Raw genomic sequence first — 10,552 nt, 5'->3', positions numbered from 1 at the left:
ATGGGCCTCCCCCTCCACATGGTGCAGAAACTGACGGCTCCTGAGACCCTGCAGCGACTACAGACGGCTCAACATTGCAACAGAGCCCGACCACTACCCTCTGCCCAATATGCAAGACCCCGGCCTCCTTTCACGGGCCAAAATATTCATAAATTGACCTTCTTAAATCTTATTTTCAGGTACCTGTTGCGCCAGAGGACATACCAAAGACAGCCATCATCACCCTTCGGGTCCTATGTTCGCTTCTCCACCTTCGGGCTGAGGAACGCCAAATACCTTCCCAGCGGCTCATGGACAGCATCCTGGGGGACCTAAAATTCTGCGTCTGCTCGTCAGCGACATTCTCATATTTTCCAGGTCTGGCGAACACCAAAGGCACATCAAAGTAGTCACTCAGCGGCTCCAAGAAAACGGCCTGCGTCGTCTGTTCCGACAAGTGTACATTCGGCGTCCAGAAAGCAGAGTTCCTGGGTCACGAGGTGTCTCCGACAGGCGTCCGCCCTCTTACATCGAAAGTGGCAGCTGAGCAGTTCCCGACACCCACCTCCATCCAAGGCCGTCCAGGGTTCCTGGGATGGTAAACTTCTACAGGCGTTCATCCCGGGATCGCGCACCACGGCCCTCTGGCGGAAGTCCTAAAAAGGTCAACCGAAGTCCCTGTCTTGGGGACCCAGCCAGCAGCAGGCCTTTTCCCGGCGGCCGCCCTCACCAAGGCAACCGCCTTGACACACCAAGATCCCAAGGCCCCCTCCAGCTGACGACAGGCCAGTGTAACGTCGCCTGCTGATTGCTGTTCTGGAGCAAATCATCAATGACCCAGCCCATCGCTTCTTCAGCAAGAAGTTTCAAGTCCATGCAGAGTCCCCTACAGCACCTTCGGGACAGGGAACTCTGCGCGATGTAAATCGCACAGTTCGGCACTAAGTTCCTCCTGGAGGGACCCATGCAATCTTTACAGACCACCAGCCACTGGTTCACGTCTTCACGGCAAGGGGACGCATGGTCTTCCAGACAGCAGCCACCTCTCAGCCATAGCCGAATTTACCTGTTCCGTCCAGGTACCCTCCCGGCAAGAAAAATCCAGAGCAGACGCCCTCCAGAGTCGAGTTGAACGCAGTGCAGCTTGGTGATAGATTACCAGGACCTTGCCAGGGAACAGGCCGCTGACCCAGAAACCCCAGCATACCGCACCGCCATCACATCCCTCAAGGGCGGGACGTGACCGCCCCGGGAGGGGGCCCCAGCCTGCTCTGTGACATCAGCACAGGCCAGCCCCGCCTTTGGTTCCAGCCTCACGCCGCCAGGTATTTGACATCATCCACGGCCTCTCACCCTCCGCAGGACCACGGCCAAACTGCTTTCAAAAGTTCGTCTGGCACGGGGTGCAAAGGACGCCACAGCCTGGGCAAAACAGTGCCTGCAGTGCCAGACCAGTGCAGCGGGTCGTCACACGCAGTCGGGGGTAGGCGAGTTCCCACAGCCAGGGCGCTGTGCTTCGCCACATCCACATCGACGTCGTCGGGCCTTCCCCATCAGGCGGATCCAGATACCTCCTCACGGTGGTAGACCGTTCAACGAGTGGTCTGCCACGCCCATGCAAGAAGCCACCGCCAGCGCGCGTGCGCCGAGGCCCTGCTCTCCAGTTGGGTTGGGGCCGCCTGGCGTCCCGGACCACATCACAACCGACAGGGGCCCCGCTTTCCTTCCGAGCTGTGGTCTGCCCTGGCTCAACTGCTGGGAACCACGCACCACACCACCACAGCGTACGCCAACCCAGCGGCCAACGGCCTGGCTGAACGGTTCCACAGGTCCCTGAAGTCATCCTCATGGCCCTGCCCGCCGGTGACTGGAAACATCAGCTGCCGTGGGTCCTCCTCGGGTTGAGGACTGCCCCAGAGCCGACGGCACCCATCCGCAGCTGAACAAACCTATGGGGAACCCTCGTGGTGCGGGAGAGCTCGTGACGGATGATCGCCACCTCATCTCTGCAGAGGCTCCCGCGACGTGCCGGCAAGTTCGCTTGCAGGCGCTCATACATCGACAGAGCAACCACCTTCGTGCCGCCACAGCTGTCATCCGCCACCCACGTCTTCGTCAGAGTCGACGCCGTCCGTCCACCACTAACTAAGCCCTACAGGGGACCCTTCCGCGTGCTGGAACGGAACAGCAAGGCGTTCCGGCTGGCACTTCCAGGCAGGAAACGACTGGGTTTCCATAGACCGGCTTAAGCCCGCCTTCCTGTCGGAGAGTCCCGGCAGCGTCGCAGCACCCCTTCCGCCCAAACGCACCCAGCACGCCTCACCATCGCGGCGGCCGCCCCAGGAAGGGACCGCCCAAACAGCAGCTCTCACAGGCGGAGACCCCTCAGTTATCTTCAGGAGCCGCGGCACCCTTCAGCGTCCCACCAGGTACAGGGGATTAATCAGACGCGTCCCTCGTCTTTGGGAGTATTTGTAAAGTCACCAACTCGGCGCCAGGATAGTGTTTCGGCGGCGCCATTAATTAAGTCTCCTGAGCTTGTTTTCTTCGGTGACTTCCCCGTTTTCTTCAAGCTAAATTAGTCACGCCTAAAAACGTACCAGGTCACGCATTTTATCATTTTTACTTTATGGTATTTATACGAATGTCACACATTGTGTATCACATGTTTCTTCATTCACAGGCATCAAGACTGTATCCATATTGTGTCTCTGTATGTTTTGTATTGTAATCTGTACTGCTCACTGCATATTATTGTTTATTGTTTCGACCTCAGGTCACAGTCAATTCCATTGTCTCTCACGGCTCGGCGCCGTCGGCCGCAATATAAGCCGCCTGGATCTGTAATAAATCAGCAGTAACCTTTACCTGCTCGTTTCTTTGACACCTTACAAGCCCTACTTGTGTGTGCGTCCAACTTCAGATGATAGCTAATGCAGCCCATTCTCTCCCAAGAGACAAACGCAGCAAAGAGCTTTGTGAATTACAGGAGACTGTATGCAACAGAAGACAAAAGTTCAACAACTCCACTTAAGACCATGCCATATAGCGACCAAGTGCAACGTCCTCAAACTTCAAACTACAATGAAATTTACACTTCATCAACAATGATCTTGTCATTTAAAACCATCAACGATAAATCTTTCTGAAACTAAAAGATGCTACAATTTTCGCAGATTTAGCCACAAGACTAAAAAAACCATCAAGAAAACTAAAACCATCAACGATAAACGGACTAAACTAAAACCATCAACGATAAACAGACTTCTCCAAGAACTACAGATGTAAAATGATAACTACGTCATTGTTACAGCAGAGCAGCACTGACAAGAATTTTTGAGGGGTTTGTGTTGAATATACTCCACTAGAGAAAGTAAACATCAAAATCTGCTCAAAAGCTGAGTCTCATTTCTCAACAGGGGCACAAAATGTCAAAACTTGGGCTTGCACCGAGTACCAGGAGGTATGTCAAGATCATGGAACAATGAACCTTATGTGAATTCGGGCAAAAAATGCAAGAATCACGTGAGAATGAAGAGTACTCATCAGATTTCCAACTCGGCCCAAGGAAAAAACTAATGCATAAAAGTGAATAAAGCTGAAAAGATGTCAAAGAAACCCAACAAATATTTACGTTTCTTTCTCCAACTGGGGACTTCCCATGATTCTACATATAGACTCTGACAGTAGCAGTGTGTTACCTGAAAGACTATTCCTGGTTTTGTGGTAAAAATCTACAGTGCAGAGGTTGCAGTGATACAAACAATTCCTCCTACTTGATCTTTAGTCCACCCTGCTTCCTTAAGCACGTCTGAAATCCAAAGGCAACACCAGAGAGGTCAGTTTTCCATGACCTATCCATCCTGTTTATGGAAGTGGTCTCAACCAGCCATAATGAAGTAATCTTTACCCTGCACTGACATAGGCTACCTTCTGGCCAAAATAAAGAAGGGAGAAATGGGTGCTTCATTTTGCAACAAACTGTTTGTCTGTTCCATAATGTTCTGTAAATTTATGGTGTGTTTCAAAAAAAAAACACACACACACACCATTCCCAGGACAGATATGACAACCACCATAATATGAAAACGAAAGTAAAAAATGATTTCATTTATTCAAACTGAATATGATCACTCAAAATCCAGAATTAAATACTTGCGACCGATTAAGGTCTACAAAAACTAAAGAATGCATCAAAATACAAGACGAAAATTTTGGAATACATAAAACAGACAACACCTAAAAACTAATACCAAGAATACGTTATTTGTCAAAATGTAACACAGTAAAAACGTTTGGCAAAGGTAATTTTAACCAGCAATTTATATTTCCTGTCCTTGCTTATGACCACTAGAGAGAGAGAGAGAGAGAGAGAGAGAGAGAGAGAGAGAGAGAGAGAGAGAGAGAGAGAGAGAGAGAGAGAGAGAGACCTATCATTTCACTAAGGCATTATTGTTAATGAAGATTGTCAAACTAAGTTCTGAATCCCAAATGATATGGTAATGGGGCAGCAAATAAGACCGCCCCATCAAGATAAAAAAAAAAAAATTGTCCATTCCAGACCTCTTAGGTACTCATTCAAAAATGGAACTATGCATTTCCAATGATGTCTTCATTTGGTGGTAGTTTTTACATAGAATGAAGAGCTACGTAGTTTAGTAATATACAGAGAACAAATTCGCCAATTTTAGCATGATTCGTAAGACATCTTTTCCAATCAAACACAAAAGCAAAATCAACTAATCAATTTTTAAATGATTTGTTTACTAAATCGACTTGTCTTGGTGTCTTCTGAACTAAGCACAGGTACTGCGTGATACACATACCGATGGGAGTTCCAGACACCTGAAAAAAGGGTTTCCGATACATAATTAACACCAGGTTGACTGTCTGGGTTAGACAAAACCAGAAGTAAGTCTAATAAACAACATGAAGTAGAAGTCCAAGACTTTAGTCTTTGCAGAGCAAGGGGAAAAATACGAGATGGAGGGAAACCAAGAGTACCATGGGAACAGGGGCTTGATATGAAAAAATCATGTGACAACAGATGGTAGTGAAAAATCATTCAAACCTAGAATGATCAAAATAATTCAAGTTACAACAACAACGGATGCTTATGAATGAGATGAAAAAGATAAACACCTGTTGTTTTTATGACCAGGAAGTCATACAAAACCCCATACATATAAACTGATGAAAACTACCACAGACTTGAAGAGAACACTGGCAGAAGAGCCAAAGACCAGAATTGGAAGGGTCAAGATTTTAACTGTGATCACTTTACCCAAGAAAGGAAAACAGGGCGAGTGTTGGGGCATGTAGCCATACAGATGAAATATCAACAGAGAGCACTTGAATACTGAAGTGGTGCCCCAGATTGGAATATAAAATTCAGGGCCAAAGGGTAAACTAATTTTTGAGGTCATTCAGTGCTGAAAGGATTTGAGTAAAAAAGTTTAAAAGTTATATAAGAGGAGGAAAACCTCACAGGTGGACAATGAAACTTGCCAACAAGCAGAAGATGCAAGGAACAGGTCATAATGCTCCTACACAATGTTTTAAGAGACCAAGTGTAATCAAGCAGGGGAGGGGGAAACCAGTAGGGTAGTGGTTGTGGACGACTCAGCAGGTTTACTTGTGCTCAAATGTTATTGGCGGACACAGATGGGCAGATCATGCTGCCAGTGACTTCCACCATGCCACGATTGGAGTTTATACTCTTGACATACTGTAAAGTCTCTTACAAGTTGTCCAGACAGAATCTGTCCTTCGGAGGATGTTGGGACAAGTATCCTACTGATTTTATCTAGCTCAGAGAAGGAAGGAAGGACAACCTCTCTCAAGGAGCAACAGATCTGCCTTCTCCAGGTAAGGTGGCAAGATTTATGAAAACCAGAGGCAGATTAAAATTCCCAAAGACTGGAAGATTATGCATTGCCAGAATAAACAACGGTTGCAATGTGTTAAAAAGTATTACCGAGTTGAATGAAAAGGAGGACTTCCTTAAACTCAATAAAACAGAGAATGAAAGCAGAATTTCAACAGAGAGAGGGACAACAGTGTACTGTACATACAAGAAAATTTGAGATAGCAAAGAGGTTTGACAAACTGAACTCCACTCTTACTGAGACAGGAATCCAAATCAAGCACTCTGAACGTACGAACAATCCAATAAAGCTAAAGGAACGCAGTTATATCAAAGGTAGCGGGACAAACGGAAGTAACGGAAGTGAGTCAAAAGGCCATCAAAATAATGTACAACTATGGAAAATCCAATTCACAGTAATTTCAGGTCCAGTGCCTTGGTTTACAGGCAGCTCATCGTCCGATGGTTCTTGCACAACTACCAAATTACTATAGTAGCTCAGTTAGCTGTGGAATGGTCGAGCCTTCTTTGTAGGAAGCATGAAAACTCAGAAGTTTTGTTCACAGCAGTTGGCATGATATTCTTACAAAAAGTTTACGAAAGGTTGGGGGAACACAACAGAGATCCCAACCCATTTGTTGCATGGACGGAGACTGGAACCAGAGAAAAAAACGGCTTAAATATCAAAGGCTGGTGTGCAAATATTGGAGGAGATATAACAGCAAAAACGACCCTCAAATCTTGTAAAATGCATCAGGAGCGCAATCTCTCATATTAGACAATGCAAAAAAGAATCTGCCAAGGATAATAATTGCCTGGAGAAAGTAGCAGAACCTTTCTGACTCGGGGACAAAGAAGTTTTAAGACTCACGGACTTTCGTCTGCACTAAATTTCAGACCAAGATTTGTGTACATGAATGGAACTCTGGACTTTTGAGCAGAATTCATGAGGAGCAAGCTCAAGGGAATGAAAGTTTTCTGTGCCCAGACATGATGTACATAAACCACCTAAGTTGGCTTACACTCATGAAGGATAAGGCTACTTTATATGTCAAAGTGCAATGTTCGTTATACCGTGAGAGAACATACCGAACAATGAATGTCACTGAGAGGCAATTTAGACAAGTATTTATAAAACAGCTGTGAAATGTCTATACTTTACACAAAAATGTTCGAGATAAAAGCTAATCAAAAGGACACCAAAACCTGACCATAAGAAACATGGGACTTCCGAAATGAAAAGGTTACCTGTTATTGCCATTTTGCTTACCATTTTTTGCTATGGATTCAGAACTTGGGTTTCTAAATTAGAAATAAAAACTTTAATGAAATGAATGCCTTAAAGTGAAAGTAAATGGGGTTTACAAAACACACACAAAATCATTTATTGAAAAAAAAAATTGAATTCCTCAAAGAACCAAAAGTATGCATTCTCTGTTACACATAAAAAAACCATCAAAATATGTGCTAATACACAAAGTAACTACAGTATGTATACGTATATAGCATACCAGTTTTATCATTCCAATTTAGTACTGCATACTATACGAATTCGTATTGATGGAAGTCTTACAAAACTCATAAACACCAATTTACATTTGAAACTGATCTTTTCTTTGATTCGTTGCAACCAACCTTTTATTTTCACTTGTGCCTGGATGCTAAGTTGAAAGCAGACAAGACTATTAGCTACAGTATTTCCTATCTGAAAAGATAATGGTTATCGATGGTCCTCTTCAATAAAGTGCATGACTTATCCCCTTTACCAACACAATTGGGCAAGGCCTGGTGAATGTTCAAGTATTCCCCCAAACTCTAGGAATATTAAGGAAAAGGATAAAAATCTCAACAAAGAACGTAAAATATCTTAATACCAACTAAGCAGCTTGGCAGCAGCAACAAACAGCTGAGAACAGAAGGTAACCACTACAGTGCACTGGTGAAAGTGGCAAAATTTTGAATAAACAAACAACCCTGAAAAGGGGTAAGACAAAGGCAAAGCCTCCTCTACAAAGGTCCCATAATAAGCAAAAATTACAGACCTAAGCACAATTATCAGATGAATCCAAAGGAACACCAGGATCAAGAAAGATTGACACTAAAAAAAAAAGAGAGGACTCACAGTATCGCAAAGGTGACAAGCATGCCACTGGCTGCAAAGCAAAAAGGTTCTAAACTGTTGATAAATTCACTGAACACAACACATCAAAGTGAAGCAAAACAAGAGAAATGTGCGAATGGAAACAAATGAACATCACATCACAATAACAGGAAAGGACAGCAAAGAAGCACAAAGAGGAATGATGCCTTGCCTTCCAGGTCATGGGAGCATAAGCTGGGCATTTGCAGCAGAATTTTTCTTATTTCAGGGACCTCTCAAGTTGATGTGACTGGGAACTGTTCACACAGAAGGCTTATTTATGAGTTGTGAATTCATAAGAACAAATGAAGATTTGGCTTTACGACCTCCACAAACAATACTTGATTTTCATGACAGCCGGTTCTGCAAAGACAGAATATCTCCATCGAAACCAGTGACTACTGAGAACTAACAAAGACAATGCTGACATAAGAATGCAATAAATGGAAAAACGTAGTCTAAGTTCATCTAATAAAAAAGGATATGAGGGGAACCAAGTCCTGCAATCACTTTTTCAATTTTGGTAGTCATCCTTGTTCCTTTCTGGAAGACGACTTAGTGGGCACTAAAGTAACTTTTTTAGCCACAAGGCAATACAGGAGGAAGTCTCTCTCTCTACTGAATCACCTTCCTTTTCCTCCCTATTCCTTGTTATGTCTAGGTTGTGAGAGGATTTCTTTGTGGTCGCAGTGTTAACTGAATCGACTTCAACATGGCCTCCAGTAAAGCAACATCAAAGAAGCATCCTTATACAGTATGTGGGAGAAATATTCCAAACAAGAAAATAGAATATAAAATTTAGGCCAAAGGTCTAGCACCAGGACCTATGAGGTCATTCAGTGCTGAAGTGGCAATTGACAGTAAAAAGGGTTGAAAAGTGTAACAGGAGGAAAACCTCGCATTTGCATTATGAAACATTGTTAGGAGAGGGTGGAAAGTAAAATGGAAGAAAGAGAATATGGACACAGGTACAGTGTAAAAAAAAAAAAAAAAAGAGAGGGGTTACAGCTAGGGACTGAAGGGACAGTGCAAAGAACCTCAAGTACTTCCTACAGTGCACCACATGAAGTGCACTAACCCCCTTACAATAATATTCCAAAGAAGTTAAGACAGGCTAAAATAACACCTGAATTTCTGGAACAAATGCAAAACCAGATCTCAGAGAAAATTACTAAGCTCTTGGAAGATTTATCAGTATGAACTCTCTGATTCCTGATATAAAGTGACACCCTGTTCTGAACTTCCAAAACATGGCTCTATGAAAAAGGATGAATTACATTTCTTTTAATGAAAATTCAGACAGCCAACGAATAAATCAAAGAATCAAGAAGTGGATGAGATGGAATGGAATATAAAATTTAGGGCCAAAGGCCAAGTGTTAGGACCTATGAGGTCATTCAGCAATGAATGGGAAATCGAGAGTAAAAAGGTTTGAAAGGTGTAGCAGGAGGAAAACCTGCAACAATGTGAATCAATTGCTAGAAGGTGGAAAGTACAGTACGATGGAAAGAAGACATTATGAATGGAGATGCTTTGCAAGAACAGACTGGGGGCTCCATTTAGATATGTTCTCCAGACCAGACACAACAGATAAAGAAAGATTAACCGAGTACAAACTGCCAAAAGAAAGACCTTCAAAGTTAAAGGAAGAGGTAAACAGATGGGTGGAAGATTGACTGATAAAAAGGAGGAAAAGAGGGTGCAAGAATGCAATAAGATATGGGGAGTGAAAGCTAACAGTAAAAGATTAATACCTGAAAGTAGGAGGCCATGGCCTTCTAGCTTACTTCCACAGGCCTAATGATTACTATGCATAACAGACAAAAGACAATAGCAAAATCTTAAGTAAAAAAATGTGCAATGTAGTACCTTGTCATGATAGACAATGCAAGTAAAGCCTGTGAGGACAAACCTAGGAATGGTGTTTGATGTTAATCACTACTATCCAATAAAACTGGCGCAAGGCTGAAAAGGAGTGGGAGGGAAGTGGAAATGACCATGACAAAGAGCTCATCACACTCGACAAAGAAAAATACTAGACATGAATTAGAAGAACCAATTTACCTCCTCACTCATATGCAGCATCCACCCCCAACCCAGATCCACTCATACGCAACTGAAAGCTAACTTGATAATATTGGATTAAATGTCACAATAAAAATGCAACTTGAGATATCCTACCAGATGAATAACTGAAACACCCAATCAGAATAGCACTATCAAAGCATTTCAAACTTGTAGGAAAGAATTTGTACAAGTGTGAAACAGACAGGCAAGATACAGGACTCCATACTATCACAGTAAAGTCAGGTGAGATACAAGACTCCATAGCACAGTAAAGTTGGGCGAGATACAGGACTCCATACTAGCAAGTCTCACCTAATCACCAACTATCGTCTAGCTGGTTCACCTATGTCTGCTCTCACTTGGCATAAGGCAATGGCAAAAATAAAACTTTTTCATACTGTAATCCTGACCATTCCTGTAAGATACACAGAATGTCTCCTTATTGTGTCTAGCTATAGACTTACCAGTCTTACAAACAAAATTTTCATTATTTTTAATTT

The sequence above is a fragment of the Macrobrachium rosenbergii genome, chromosome 23 (genome assembly GCF_040412425.1).
Source record: "Macrobrachium rosenbergii isolate ZJJX-2024 chromosome 23, ASM4041242v1, whole genome shotgun sequence".
Classification (NCBI taxonomy): Eukaryota; Metazoa; Arthropoda; class Malacostraca; order Decapoda; family Palaemonidae; genus Macrobrachium; species Macrobrachium rosenbergii.
This window is presented reverse-complemented; position numbering follows the sequence as displayed.